Source organism: Talpa occidentalis, unplaced genomic scaffold, assembly GCF_014898055.3.
Source record: "Talpa occidentalis isolate TD23 unplaced genomic scaffold, MPIMG_talOcc4v2.1 talOcc4.11, whole genome shotgun sequence".
Classification (NCBI taxonomy): Eukaryota; Metazoa; Chordata; class Mammalia; order Eulipotyphla; family Talpidae; genus Talpa; species Talpa occidentalis.
The window spans coordinates 40,349,156-40,365,797 of record NW_023601104.1 but is presented as its reverse complement, the minus strand read 5'-3'; positions in this window follow the sequence as shown (position 1 = coordinate 40,365,797).

Sequence of the window (16,642 nt, the reverse complement as noted above, 5' to 3'; positions counted from 1 at the left end):
TTAGTAGTTAATGTTATTAGGCTTTTAAATTTTCATTCATCTTATAGAAATGAAATCTATCTTTTCATGTAATTTCCTCTGATTGTTTTAGAAGTTGATGTTTTGAATGTTTACTGGCCAGGCATGTTTCTGCTTTGAATTTCCTCCTATATCCTTATGTGTTTACTTCTAATGTTCTTATTTCTAAGAGTTTCTTTTCTAACTTTAATTTCTAATATTTTCTTGGTTATATGGTTTACAAATATTTCCTTCTACATATCTTATTTTTAATTTTATTGTGGGGCATATATGCAGATTAAAATTTCCTCTTGTTTGTTTTATTTATTCTCTAGGAGTTTTACTTGTAATCGTCAAATTGCTATATTGATTATGGACCTATTTGGTTTTTCTCTTTATTCTTGAGCTGCTATTGGTAATATATGTTTTATCAAATTATTACTTTTCCTAGAGTTTAAAATTTTATTGTTCAACTCTTACATAACATTTCCTAATATTTCTGTATCTCTAGATATGTCTGCTTTTAAATTTTTCTTATTGCTTTTATTATTTTCCTAACAAATTACCACAAACTTGGTATTGTCAAGTATTTTTTTATTTTAGCCATACTCATAGATGTGGGGTGGTCTCCCATTGTGACGTTAGTTTGCATTTCCCAAATGGCTCATGATGTTGTACATTTTCTTCTATGCTCATTTATATGCTTATTTATCTTCCACATACCCTCTTTCTTTTTAAGATTTATTTATTTATGCATACAAGAACTGGGGTGTAGGCCAGAGGTGTGGGGTGTGTGTGAGAGGATTCACCAGAGACAGAGTGAGATGCAGAACAGGTGGATCTACTGAAATACACTGTTGAGGGGAGCAGTGGTGAGACAGGAGACACCTGCAGCACCATGTGGATTAACTCCCTAGCTGGGGATCGAACTCATGGTGCAGTGGCTGGTGATAACTTGATAGCACTGTGTCTTTAACCCCTGTGCCACCAGGGAGGCCCTATCACATACCCAATGTGTAAATCCTTTATTTACTTTTATTTTTTTTTTTGTATTTTTTTTTTTTTTATAGAGGCATGTTTTATTTATTTATTTATTTGTTTGTTCGTTTTGTTTAAACATGCACTGGGTACAGTCAGAAGCGCGGGAGGGCGAGAGAATTCACCAGAGCCAGAGTGGGGAGCAGAGCAGGCAGAAGGACCGAAGTACACTGCTGAGGGGAGCAGCGGGTGGCAGGAGAGGTCTGCGCGCCATGTGGGACCCTCCTCCAGTGGCCCGGGAGCAGCCGGGGATCGAACCGGCGTTGCAGAGGCTGCGGGCAGCTTCGCAACCCAGAGCTCAACCGCTGCGCCACCGGGGAGGCCCCCTTTATTTACTTTTAAATTGGAATATTTGTTCTCTCCCTGTGAAGTTTAAGAATTCTTTATATTCTGTATAACAGTCCTTTGATAGAAATGTATATGCAGACATTTCCTGTCAACCTGTGTTTTGTCTTTTTCATTCTCTCAACAATATTTTCAAAGACTTATTTAACATGTATCATTTTTATAAAAATTATTTATTTATTATGGATTGTATTTTGGAGTTATGTGAAAAATCTCTTTGCTTAACCTAGGTGAAGACCTGTGCCCCATTTTTTCTTTAAAAGATTTAAAGTTTTATATGCTACTCTTGGATGTATTATTCATTTTAAGCCTGTTCTCAAATATTGTGTGTTGCAATATTTATGTCAACGAGTATTCATTGTCCCAACATTTGTTGATAAGACTATCTCTCCTCCATTGAATTGCCTTTGCATCTTTATCAAAAAATCAGTAGTCGACACTTGTTTGGGTCTACTTCTATGTGCTGACTCAGTGACATAAAATGATTAAGACATTCTATTATTTTCTTAAAGTTGTAGAATCTCACTGCAGTTTTATTTCTCATGCCTTGTATTTATAAATGAGTGTTTTCATCCTCTTTACTCTAACTAGAAATATATTTATTTATCATTTAAGAAAATTGACTTTGTAATTAATGATTATGCCTGTTGTTTGTGTTTCACTAAGTTGAAATTTTTTATTGTTTCCTGACTAATTTTCTTGGGGTTCAAAATGTTGATTTTATTTTTCTCTTTTGTTTATAGTTTAGATGATTCTTTTTAAACCTTTCTTCTTTAGCATAAATACATGAATTTTCTTCTATGTATTATTTTGGCTGCATCCATACATACATATGTGTATTTTTTCATTACATTTTCTTTCAAAATCTTTTCTAATAGTCATTGCAAGTGCCTCCTTCACCTATGGGCTATTTTAAAGTTTGTTGTTTAAGTTCTGATTTGAAAGTTTTTAGAAGCATCTTTTTGCAACTGATTTTTTAAGTCAAGTCCATATGATCAGAGAATATTCTGTATAATTTCAAATTTTAGTTCTTTAAAATGGATTAAAACATTTTTAATGAACAAGCATTGTGTGTGTGTGTGTGTGTGTGTGTGTGTGTGTGTGTGTGTGTGTGACTGTTTTGTCTACATGGCGGGTCTGGCTGGATCTTCAGCTGCAGGTTTGGGTACAGGCTTCAGGTGTCTGGAGAGCACTGTGCACTTGCTGCACACAAGTAGGTGGCTGAGTCTCCAGGCTCCAAAGACATTATGTGCAGTGACAAAGATCTGTCAGTTTTTTTGTCAGTTTTGTTTAAGGAAACTTTGTATCTTCCTTTCTCTTCTTCATCCTTATGTGAATATATGTCTATCAAAAATTCAGGGCCTTGACCAGGGTATTGTCGATACCACTGAAAGTAGTTCAGTGCACTGTTCTTACAAGTACAGTTCAGAATTGAAGTCTGTCCTTCTTGGACCATCCAAGACGGAGGGCTCTGTTTTACCTGCTGCTCGTCCTTTTTTCCCTCCTGTTGGCCACTCACCCCTGCTAAAAAAAAGAAAAATTATTAGTTGGCAAATTCATATTTCCTCCTTAAAGTTTCTACCTGCATGAGTTTTTCTGTACCCCAATTTTCTCATTCCCCCCAAATTAATGCCATATCCTAAGGTTCCTCCCCACAACTCACAGCCTAGCTGAAGCCATAGAATTAAAATGGATGTTCGCAGGATCTTGTCCATTCCTCCTGAACCAAATCTCCGTGACACTCAGAGGGTCTTCTGTTGCTCGCAGTCAGCTGGAACTCTGACTCACTCACACCTGTTTAATTCTTCAAGAAGCCCCACCCTTCACAATGCTTTCACTTAAAGCTATTTTCATTGAATGAAGCATTTCCTCAAATTGCCCTAGTTTAAAGTTGCTGAAAATGCTTTCACTGGGAATCAGAAACCCCTCTTTACATGTGAATAAAGATCAGTTAGAATTTCTCCTCCTTTTCCTCTCACCCACCAGAATATTAAAAATGGTACACTGAGTAAGTTGATATGTCAGTAAAGATTGTATTATTTTACAACGGGAAAAAGGGAGAGCCCTAGCAAGTCACAAGATTAGTATGTAGTGTAATTTCTTTTCATTATAAATACTAATTAAAATCTATCGAGTACACATAAGTGACATAATATCCCATTGCTTCCTAAAACCATCAATTGAACATAGAAATTATATGGTCCCTTTACCCTCAGGGAACTTAAATTTCACTACATCTTTCAGCTGTGCCCAATTTTCATATAATCCTTCTCTTAGAGAAGAGAATTCAATCAATTGCAATATTTATATTTCTTCCAAAATCTGTATCAAGTAAATTAAAGAGTAAAGAAGAATTATGAGAGCATACCTGGGAGAAAGAAATTGAGTAGTAATGCAACTAACTACTCTGGAGGACATTGACCTCCAAATGCCTAAGAGAGAACAGAAAGATTCTGCAGACTTCAGAAGATATGAGGCTACGACAATTCTATGTGTAATGCGTTGTTTTCTGTTAGCTCTTATTTTGAGTTTTAACAAATATTCAATATTTTATTCACAGCTTATCTTCATAGATGAAATACAAATATATGAAGGGTTAATTTGGCTTTTGATGTTAACACAGTAGGATATAAAGACCAGAAATCAGGATAAATTTTAAAATGCCCTGACAGTATGAATAATTTTCACTGTAAATAGTAGAAGTCAAATGCAATAGATGCACATTTTTGCCCTGAAGTACAGAAAGAATTTTATCTGTATTTGTTATAACCTCAAATCCAATCAAAGACCAAGACCATCTGAGTACAACAAAAACAATTTGAAGAGTCCTCATTCCTCAATCAACAGTCTAATCCCATCTATTTCATTAAGGGGATTTTTCATTGCTTGAATTTTTTGTGTTCTGTTTTCTTTTTCATATATTCATTCATCAATCATTCTCTTCAATTGATATTTATTGATACCTACTAAGTGCCTACTAAATAGGCGGTACTTAGGTCTCATTCATGAAGACTCATTCCCAATCTTCACTCAATCTAGTGCAAGTACTCAAGCACAGGCAGATAAAACTCATCAAAGAGAAGCATGGATACACACCATTTGACATAGTGGGCTCTGCTTTGGGGCCCAGACAGAGAAGATTTCCCATGGACAAGGTACTTGAAATGGGACTTCAACCATCGGTTGATTTCCCAGCAAAAAAAAGAGAAAGGAATAAGGAATTCTAGCACAGATGAACTCAGTGTGGTTAAAGATCGGGCTGTATATGGGTGAAAACATTATAAACTTATAGTAGAGAAGGTTGTGTCTCCCTGTCCTCAAAAGAGGACATATTTCATTCAAAGAAGTATTGATTTCCAAAGTCATATTTTCCAAACCTATTAAAGTAGAATCCACACAGATACTGCCAGGTAGAGTGATGAATAGATAGATACATGCTTACACAGTTACTTAGAATATCGATAGATATAAATTGAAGCTAAGTAAAAGATAATAATTTATTAGATTTTTTTAAGATTTATTTATTTATGCATCCAAGAACTGGGGTACAGGCCAGAGGCACAGGGAGTGAGAGGATTTACCAGAGGAACAGAACAGGCAGATTGACTGAAGATTGACTGAAATACACTGCTGAGGGGAGCAATGGGCGAGACAGGAGAGGTCTGCTGTGCCATGTGGGTCACCTCCCTGGCTGGGGATTGAATTCATGCTGCAGTGGATGCGGATAGCTTCATAGTGCTGTGATTTAAGCCCTCATGCCACCAGGGAGGCCCCAAACTTACTAGATTTAATGAGTAATTTCTAGCTACTTAATAAGTACGGTATGTGGACAGTCATAAATCTACTCTGAAGCAGCAGTGCCCCCTTGTGGCCAGATGGAGAAGTTACATGAACTATTTTCTACGGTTTCTTTAAAGATCCCTTTCAGCAACCCCTGCATCAATTACAGCTTCAAAGTGCTTGAGTTCTTGAGCCAATGATTTCTTCAAACGGAAGGTGATTTTTCTCATGTGTCCAATGATATTTTTTATGTTCTTTACTAAGGTGTATCTTAGGATCTGGAGGCCTCTCAGACATATCAAGACAGAACAGGTTTCCTAATATCTTTGATATATGGCCTCACCTGCCCCAGGGTCCCTGCAGAAGCAGAAACTGGCTCTCAGACTGAGTTCCTGCATGGGCTGTCCTTCCTCCCATAATATCAACATCACATTAGGGAGATTTTCTTAATACTGAAGAGTACATGTCCTTAAATAGATTGTAAATTAGACAATTGTTCAGTCCCACCCCGGAGTGAAGGGATCCAAGACACAGAGGACTACAAATCCACTGAAGGGAGGATTGCTGGGAACTGAGGGTGGAGTTAAGCAGCCAGGTTTGGTATAAAACCAGACTTATGGGCCTTGGGAAACCTTGGTTTTTCGCCAGCTTTCAGCATACTATTGGGGTTCCAGCTCAGTGGAACTGGTGGGACACATTCACCAATTTATCTCTCTTTCTCCCTGAGTTAATCATTTCTTCATTTCCCCTTTTTGTAAATAAACCCTTTATTAACCTTTTTGTGTGTGCCTGCAGTTGAGTCTCAGAACAAGGCCCGTTTAGGCACACGGGTGAGGACCCACAGTCAGGCCAACCCACTTCACATTGGGGTTGCCCTGTAACAGTTGGAAAAGACAAACCCAGAAGACCAAAGAAGACAAACGCAGAAGACCAAACCCTATGCAGTACCGTGCTCATAACTCATAAAGCGGGGATGTCACCCTGACACAAGTTGGCCACTGTTCCTTCTCACAGCATGGCATAGAGGTTGTGACCAGGGAAAGAAGCAGTTGTAAGAACAGTCTATTAGGGAAGACTTAACATGGTACAGAGCACTGGGAAGTTCACGTTGAAGAGTACTATTGAAAATAATTAAGAGGAGGCTGGTAACTCATTGAGATAAGCAAACTGTAAGACAATTAACTAGAATTTAATAGAGAGAACAGGAAAAGAGATAGCTAGGAAGATTCCTTCAGGATTCCTCCAAGGCTCAGAACAAACTTCAAAGAGAAGTCACAAAGATTACCTCTCCTAAGGGGATTGAATTTAATTGGAATGTACCTTGGAGGGATTTATGCCCTCTTGACTTGTTGAGAACAATAGAACAATCAGCTAGCACTTAGTGGAGGCTGTTGGCCAGGTGAGATAAAAACAGAGGCAGCCAGCTTAACACAATGATCCAGGGAAAGATAGTTGAGAGCTCTGCTACAGCCACTACCTTGACGTCTGGGCACATCCCTAAGACCATGTCCTCTGAGGGATATCACAATCTGCACACTGGGGAAATGCACTGAACTGGAATTGTTGAGTCAGTAATAAACAAGAAAACTAATAAACAAGAAAATGATAAGAAGCCTGTAAGAAGGTGGTGAATAGTTACCCAGAGTTGCTATATCTGGTACCCTGAATGATGCTACCCAAATGTCTAGAGTCAGTAAATGTGATTTTACATGGCAAGAGAATTTAGAACATATGATTGAGTTAATGCTCTTGATATGAATTAACCTGCATTATCTGAGTAAGCTCTAAATACAATTGTTATAGGACAGGGAGAGGGGCAGCCCAAAACCCCGCAAACCTGCCTGTTTTAAATGGGTTCTGCCATCCGCCGCATCAACACAAAACATATGAGACTTTAATGGGAAGGAACTTTAATTAGGAAACAATACAGGAAAGGCAAAGAATCTAGTTTCTAAATGAAGCACCCAAAGTTACCCGTCCCCTCGTGGGTAAAACTCCATCCATATGGGATCGGCCCAGAAAAAGTCCCCAAAGCCTGCCACAAGTCTAAAGCATCTTCCAGTGGGGACCCACAGAAAAGGGTCAGAAACAACCAGACAAGCCCGGAAGGAAAAGAGCAAAATCAACATCAAGATAAAAGCTGCCATTGTCACCTCCCCATGGGTCTCACCCCAGTCCACAACCAAAAGACAAGCGCAGTTTCTTCACATGTCTCTAGGCTCCATGCGCCTCCTCCAGATCTCCTGGCTCCATCCTGCTTCCTTCCTCAGTCTCTTCTGCAGCTTCTTCTCTCCCTGCTCAGCTCCACCCTCCCTTGGGTGGGGCAGGGAACCTGGAACTTCCCCCTTTCCTGGGGACCACCCTGTTACACAATCCCAGTGTCCTTATAGGAAAAGCAGATGTGACTATAGAAGAAGGAGATGTGGTGATGGAAGCAAAGGATGTGTTACAGAGCAACTCTGATATAAAACGGGTTGCCTGACTACGAACCAGAGACATACTATGGGGGGGAGGAGCGGGAAAAGGAGAGATTGGGGTCAAAATAAGGGGGTTGCAATTGTATGGGGAATATAAAAATAAAAATAAATAAATAAATAAATAAATAAATAAAACGGGTTGCCTGACTGTGGGTCCTCACCCACGCGCTTAAAGGGGACTTATGAATGCTAAACTGGAGACACACACAAAAGGTTGATAAAAGGTTTATTTACAAGGGAAGGGGAAATGGGGAAAGAATAACTCAGGGAGAAAAAGAAGGAGATAAGTTCGTAAATGCATCCTACCCATTTCGCTGACCTGGAATCCCAATGACCCGCCAAGTGGGAGAAAAACTGAGCACACCGCATGGCCAAAGAGTGACCTCCAGCTACATGGTAAATTAAATACTCAAACAGAGAATGTAGTTGCTTAACTTTGCCCTCAGATCTTTGCAACCTTCCCTTTGGTGATCATGGGATTTGTAGTTCTCAGTGTCTTCTTGATGGAGTAGGGGTGGAGTCCATAAAGCCTGTATGGAGTTTGCTCAGGATGGAGTAATTCAAGATGTGAGTCAAGTAATCCACGTGGTCTCCAAGAAGCTAGCAAAGGCAAGGAAATGGATTCTCCCCTGGAGACTTTAGAAGGAATCCACCCTGCCAAGATTTTCACTATAGCTGCTGAAACTGATTTGAGACTTCATGCAACCAGAATTGAAGGAGAATACATTTGTTTTGTTTAGATGATTAAGTTCATGATTGGTTATAATAGAAACTTTATTTGGTAGAGTTGCCATGACAAAGTAGCGCAAATTAGGGAACTTAAACAAAGGAAAATCATTGTCTTATAGATCTGGAGACTAGAAGTCCAAGGTGTCAGCTGGATTGGTTCCTTCTGTAGGCTGTGAGAGGTGAGAGAGTAACTGTTTCATTCCTCTTTCCTAGCTCCTAATGGTTTGTTGACAATCTCATCTGTTCTTTGGCTTGTAGAAACACCCCTACAATCTCTGCCATGTGGCCTTCTACTTATGTGTCTGTCCCTGTGTCCAAATGTCCTCTTTTTATAAGGGTATCAGTCATATTGGTTAACAACCTCATCTTACCAAACTAATTATATTTGCAAGAATTCTATTTCCAATAAGGTATCTCTGAGATACTATTGCTTAAGACTTCAGCACATAAATTTGGGGGATATAATTCCACCCATAACAATAGCCATGGGAAACTATATATTATCCATGTCTAAAATGTCCAATTTTCAACCAAAAATTATGAGACATGGCGAGAAACAAGTGTGACCCTTACCTAGGATAAAAATAGAAACTGGGCCTCCCTGGTGGTGCAAGGGTTAAGACAGTCTGTGAAGCTGGCCGCAGCCTCTGCAGCATGGTTTGATCCCCCGGGCCTCCGGCCAGGGAGCTACCCACATGGCACAGCAGACCTCTCCTGCCTTGCCCACTGCTCCCCTCAGCAGTGTATTTCAGTCAATGTCCCTGTTCTGTTCTCCGCTCTGTCTCTGGTGAACTCTCACCCTCCTGCACATCTGGCCTGTACCCCAGTTCTTATATGCATGAATAAATAAATCTTTTTAAAAAAAAAAAAAGAAGGATGAATACATTGGACTTAGCAGACAAAAATGGCAAAGTAGTTAGCATGATACATCAAAGACTAAAGGACATGGTGCTTAAAGAAGTAAAAACGGCATAATGGTATCTCTTCAAAGAGAAAACACTATAAAGAAGCAGAACTTTTTTTTTTAAGGAACAAAATGGAAATTCTGGAGTTGGAAAGTATAACACCTAACAGACATCCCCCCGCCTGTGGAATACATGCTCCGCTTGTATACAAGGGGAACATTCTTCAGAACAGACCATGTCCTAGGACATCAAACAAGCCACGAGAACTTGAATGGGTCTTATTGATAGTTAAATGGAATAAACATTTTAAATTTATTTCTACATTTTAAACTTTTATTAATACATGAACATATTTTAAGAATATAGTTGTTTTCTTTGCCACACTAGTAGAAAGGGATGCAAATATTTGCAGTTCTCTGTTTCAATAAACTATTTTTCTTTCTCTAAACAAATCTGCTTCTTCTTGCTTGTCTGGGCGTCAGCAAAGTCCTTGTTGTGGCTTCATGAGACACCAACCTGTGGTGGTTTAGTGGCTGGTGCTCAGCACTGCCACTGTAGCCTGGGGTCAGTTCCTGGCTGGGAGACTAGGCCTGAAAATCTGACATTACGGTATCATTGCACACATTGTTGTGACTGAACCTCATTCTTGACTAAACTGAATCATTGTCTATCAACATGTTTATTGGAGTGATTTGCCTTTTTCATTTTGTTCATTTTTTTTTGCCTCTTTTGGAGTCTAGTATACTATAGCTAAGATTATTATTTTTTATTCCTGTCCTTTCATCATCTACTCTGTTAGTTTCAAGTTCAAGATTTGAGGCAGAAAGGAGCATGAATTGTGGGAAGATAATGACCTATGTCTCAATCTTGCAGGGCTAATGGATTTTGTGGTTAAATCCTGCTGGTAGGGGGGGTGGGGGTGGGGGCTGGGAATGTTGAGCTGAGCCAGTGCTGTGCGGAGCCTTGGGACATGACTGTGCTTGGAGGGGGGCTGCCCCCTGAGGGTTTGTGCACAGACTGCAGGTGCCTGGGGAGCACTGTGACTCATGGCACAGAAGTAAATGGCTGAATCTGAGGTCTCAGCAGAGGAAATTTGCAGTGAGCTGTAGCGTTTGGCAGGAACCGTGGTAGCATTTAATCTTCCATTTTGCTGTGTCCCCGAAGGAATGGTGACCAGACTGCCACCGGGATATTGGCGAAACCACTGCACACTGTACACAGAAGAGGAAAAGCTGCAATTCAGCATGGCATTGGCTCCCTCCTGGAGACTCAGGGTTGGGGGGCTCTGCTGCACCTGGTCCCCTCTCACACCTGAGGAGAAAAGGAGACTGGTCACAGGTGATGGTCACTGCACAAAACCCAGGAAAGGCCCCTGAGTTTATGCGATTATGTGGCAGAGAGTCTGCCACACAGTGACCTCCTCTCCCTCCAGTTCAGCAGGGCTGCAGCTGCCAAGCCCTCAGCTCCATCAGGACAGCCCAACTCACAGCAAACCTGGCCACACAGCAGCCCCAGCACAGTGTTCAGTAGCCTCTTCATGACGCTCAACCTCATTGCTCCAGACATTTCCACCATAGCCTATCTTTAAACACAGGGGAGAGTGGGTCAGGACCTGGTTCTGGAAGTTTTCTTGGTCCTGGTCCTGAGGCCCAGGCAGCCTCACCCACAAACCCTGCTGAGGCTCAGCCCCGCCCTGCCAGGAAGCCCCACCTGCACCTCACCCTCCCTGCCAGGGGCTGCAGAGCAGGGGAGCCAGGGGGAGAAAGCTCTTTATTCTGTTTCTTGAGGGATATTTTCTGATAGCAGTGGGTGAATTAGAGTGTGAGAAGGAAGGGGGAAGGCCCCCCAGGAGGGAAATGGGCCACATCTACCCTTATTAGAGCCTGGGAAGGATCGTGGGTCAACATCCACATTTTTAAACCCCCCAACAAGCACTGTTAGACAAAAGGAGCTTTACTATCTATGATGAATTAAATGAGAGTTATTCTAGTCACACAAAGTTCTAAGAACATATATGTCATGTATTGTATACTTAATGAATTCCTAGTATTGGAATATGTGAAACAGATGGATTGGGACTCACATAATTACCAGACTGTGATAAACCTTCAAGGAAATGAGTCTGATATGATTGTAAATGGTGAGAATTGGCTCACATCAATTCAGGCATTGTTTCTGCATAATATCCTTGCAGCATACTCCCCCACCCCCAGTTCTTATCTATAAAAACTTTCCGTGTTTCAAGCTTGCAGTTCATCTTTTTTCAAAATTCACATCTTCTCTTTTCCTCCCACTTTCCTTTCTCTTTACAGTTCTGTCACAATCCCCCTTTTTTCTTACCTTCTCTCTTCTCCTTCTTTTTGGTTTTCTTAGAAAGGACAGAAAGAATTTTAAGGAAAATCATGATGGTTTGGGGCTTATTTTGAGCCTGTAAAATGACAGTTCATATTTTCCCCTGGTACATAAAAATCTTAGAACTGAAAATGAAAAATCTGATCTCTATACTGTGGAATTCTCCTCCCTTTTGCTAGTAAATATTTGGTCCAAGAACCTTTTTTGAGAGATCCAGATAAAGATAACATTCATAGAAGAATAATAAGAATGTAAATATAGATGTATGCAGTCCAGCTATTAATTTCTAGTCCATGAATCAGAAATATGCAGAACTATTAACTGCCAGGCGTATTCAACAATTATCATGTGTCCTACGTGCTGAGACTGATTTGGTTTTTCTTCCTGTACAATTTCCCCCTCTCTTTACTAGTTGCCATTTATACATCCAGAAAATTTCTCAATTCTTTTAATAACTATTCATAGCAAATTTCCTCTAGATAGTCCCTGAGTTCAAGAAAAGCCTTTAGTGCCTTCTGATGGGCTGAAACCTTAAGAGAGAACATTGTATCACCCAGCAGACAGTATACCTCCCCCAACCTTTCTTTCCAGGAATAGCCTCCAGGAAGCAGAATGTCATAGACAGTCCCACAGTATCTATTTTTAAAAATAAATACTTTCATACAATGTAATTTTATGTAATGATATGAAAGCAGTCCTTTTAACTTGTGAACTTGTAATAAAAATGATCATTTCTATATGATGCAATTAAGTTAGCTGATTTATTTCATCATGCTTTAGACTTGGAAAAATGAATTAGATACTGTATCTCCTTTCATATATCTTGTGATGTAATAGGGGAGACCAAACATCTCTGCAAAAATAATAAAGGCCTAAAGGATGCCAGAGTAAAAGCACACCTTAAATACTCCTCGACAGTAACAATTACTTCAAACATTTATTATTGGAGAGAGCTGAGTGAAAGCTGTGACACCACACGCTTCCTATGGAGATGACAGGAGAGGATAGTAGCAAAGCAAACCGGGCGATCTTTATTTTAAAATCAAGGAAGAGCAAAAACAAACAGCAGTGTGGAGAGGGCCACCAATCACAACACGTGCACATACACACACATAGATCAATGTAGTTAGTAAAGCACACAAGTGTTCTCCACCACTCAGGTCAAGGTACAAGTGTAATCTGTGAAACTACCCACGGTTCAGGCTGAAGGAAAATGCTGTTCACATACTTAACAGTTATCCCTATAACTGCTATGAAGCTCAGAAAAACGTGTGTTATGCTGGTGTCGACATAGAATTCTGACTTTGATTTGGAAATTGGGGGCATCTTAGTAAAATGAAAAGAAAAATGAATGAACTGGCCCATCCTTCCTCTCAGGTGGATGGAGGCAATAGGTCCTGGCATAATAAAGTGCCTTGCTCTTGGGGAGGTGAGGATCCATATTCTTGTTACTCTGTGGTCTAGAGGAACCCATGAGTCAGCACAGTATTCACCACAGCACTGATGATGGCTGGACACCTTGTAGTATCAATGTCACTTTTAAATTGTATATATATTCATTCTAGACAGACACTGAATAAAGAATGATAGTGATTATTTAGCAACTAGATGGACATTGAAACTAGAGTTGTTAATACTTCATTTTTCGTAAAAATATGTATGTTTTAAAAGGAAATTTAAACAAAATTTTAGTTTAAGTACATTTTGTTAAAACTGTTCACTATACTTTTAACTTCAATAGATTCATTTAAAAAGAAAAATAACTGTTTTAAAGTTATAGGAAAGTAATTTTAGTTTGTGTTCTTATCTCAGATTCTATAATTGACAATGATCCTGTATAAATAATGTCTTTGTAGATTGATCTGAGGCTAAATGGAATGGAAAATGAAGACATCTCTATTTTTGCTAAAGTAGAAAGTGAATTGATCTGCAGACACTGAAGAGCAGATGAGCTGTTCAAGAATGTTGCAAATGTTTACTAGTGACCCTGAGAAGCGTAAGAAAGATGACTAAGGTATCACTATTATTGGGACTCAGTAGTATTGCAGGAATTAAATTGAAAGGCAGAAAAAGAGAAGAAAGGAAGCCTGGGTGAACTGATTGAAAAGAATAGGGAGGATCACTTAGATTCCATATGGAACAAGATTCCATATGGAACAATAGGGTGACACTGTGTTTATTTAATGCCTCTAACTGGGGACTGCAAGGGAAAGGTCTTCATCCATCATACTTCACTGACTTTGCAAAGATCACCAGGTATCCATTCTGCAGTGCAAACTTTAAGTCCACATTTTTCAATGCTTTCATCAAAGAGCGGAAGTCCTGTAAGGAAAGATATCTCTCAGGTTACTAGTAAAGAAATGTGGAAATAATGCAGTTTTAAATAATCAACTGTCCTCTATTATCTGGTTGCTTGAGAGCTGAGATTAATACTGATAAGCAGCTTTTTAAATTGCTCTATAACAACTCCATGGCCCAACTGTAAGCCACCTTAACCTGTCACTATTTCAAATGACATGGGAGTTAGTACTTTCTTCAATTTGTAGAAAACCCTGCAGCCTCAGCCCCTCCAGAATCCTGATTCTAAAGGATAAAAAAGCTGCCCTTTCGAAAACAGGGTCCTTGCTTTGAAAATAACAAAAAGGAAAAATGTCCAGTACTTCCATCGGAACGAACAATTTCCCAGGACTGTAGTCAACATATTCCCAAGAATCTACATGCTGTTTGCCATGGCAGAATATGACAACTTTGTGAAAATAAGTGATGCTGGGACCCTGAGTCTTTTTAGCTACAAAGTAAGTCCCAGGAGGTTTGTGCTCAGCCCCAGGTACTCTGTCACTCACACCACAGAAGTATTGGGCTGAGTCCCTCCGGAGGGCAAAGCGCTTCCTCAGATGGAAAGAGGTTTTTTCCTTTTCAAATTCAGCCTTAAAACCTTTGATGCCTGAAACACAGCTCTTTCCAGATGTATATGTAAGGAGAAGTTGGGGTCCTTGGTTGGGGTACTGGACGTACCAGAAGAGTATGGTGGAACAGAAATGGAGTAGTTGCACCTCAGCTCCAGCGAGGATCCTTCAGGGACAGTGACGTTGGCATCAGGCTGGGTCACCGAGGGGGCTCCCGATCCTCCTGCAAAGCAACATCAATCCTGGGTCAATAAACTTGGCTAAAACAATCTCTGAGGAGAGATTTGTAATCAAACCTGGAGTACAGTGCTCCTCTGTGGACAAGGGACAAGAAAAAAGATACTCAGGAACAGAACCATCTCAAGCACCCAGGTCATGATGGAGAAGTGAACTCCTTTTTCGGTAATCCCCACAAATAAAAATTTGAGGTCTGGGGACCTGAACCCAGCTTGCTGTGAGGCTGAGGAGGAATGGAGGGGATTCAGATTTCTTCTTTTTATGGATTTTGTAGATACTGTTAGGAAGAGATGCTCTCCTGGCAAAATTGTGTGCTCTCTGTAGTCAGAACATTTCTTTACGCTCTATGCAGAAAGAATTTTGTGAGCTCACTGCAGATCTTGATAAGAAATGTCATTTTCATTTTAGGCAAAAGCGCCCTCCAGGGGCATGTAGCCAGATAAGGAAAAATCCACAATTTTAAAAAAAATAATATTTTAAACCATTCTACCTTTTTGTACAATGTATGCTTTCTCCTCTCAGGTGTAGTCCCGGTGAAATTCCCACCACCAATTCCCCCGTGCACCATCAGCATAGTCCCTGTGCTCTTCCCTCCCCTCTTGTGATCCCTCTCCCTCTTCCTCCCCTGCAGAATGTTTCTGATTTATAGTTGCCTGCTAATTTTATTTTTTAATTTATTGTAATTTATTTCCTGATCCCTTAGTTGGTTCCCCTACATTCCTCCTTTAAGTGAAACCATCCAATATTTTTCTTTTTCTTTCTAGTTTATTTCACTGAGCATAATCCCTTCCAGCTCCATCCATGTTGCTGTGAATGATGAGTTTATCTTTTTTAATTGCTGAGTAATATTCCATTGTGTATACGTACCACATCTTCTTGATCTAGTCAGCTAAAAAATTTATTAATTTTCCCCACCTCCTTCCTGGCCTTCTATGGCTAAATTTCAAAGCAATACGATGTTTAGAGGAGAATTCCTGTGTTGTTGATGGTGAAATGCAGAATTTTTTTAAAAGAAAACAAAAGTAAAATAAAATTGGAATTAAAAAATCTCAGAGTGAGAAACCCAGGGAAATTACAAATAAAAATACCACAAAAGTATAAAATCTAGAAAATTGCATAGTATTTTATTATTTTGGGGGGGATATAAATGTCCTAAAAGCACAGCAAAGATCTTTGATACACTTGACTCAGCTTTCTCCAATGATAACAACTTACGTAATCATAGTACAATGATCAAACAAGGCAATTGATGTAGATATAATGTTATCACACTGCAGAATTTAGATTGGTTCACATGTTTCTTCATGTGTTATTCATTGGTTTTTGGCCCACAGATCTAAGTAATGTGATCATGCATAGGTTTGTGTAATGACAATCAAGATACAGAACTGTTTCTTTACTAAAACTCCCTTTGACACATCCCCCATCCCTACAAGCCTAACAACCTCTAGCAACCATTGTTCTCATTTCCATCCTTATAATTTAGCTCTTCTGAGAATATTGCACAAATGTAAATTGTACATTAATTATGTATGGATCATATAATCCAATAAGTAGAATGAAACAGTATGTAACTTCTCAGAGACACATTATTCACTCAGTAGAATGTACTTAAGATCCACTGCACTTGCTGCTTGTATGAATAGTTCCCTTTTGTGACAAAAGAGCATTCTGCTGCATGGATGTACCCTGGTCTATTTATCCATTCAACAGTAAAGAATTGTGTGGTTTCCAGTTCTGGGACAACACAAATATAATTGCCATGAATATTCATGTACTGACATTTGTGTGAACACACGTTTTTCTTACTCTAGCATAAGCACCCTGAGTGTGGTTGTTAGGTTGGAAAGTTGAAGTGAATATTTGTCTTTATGTG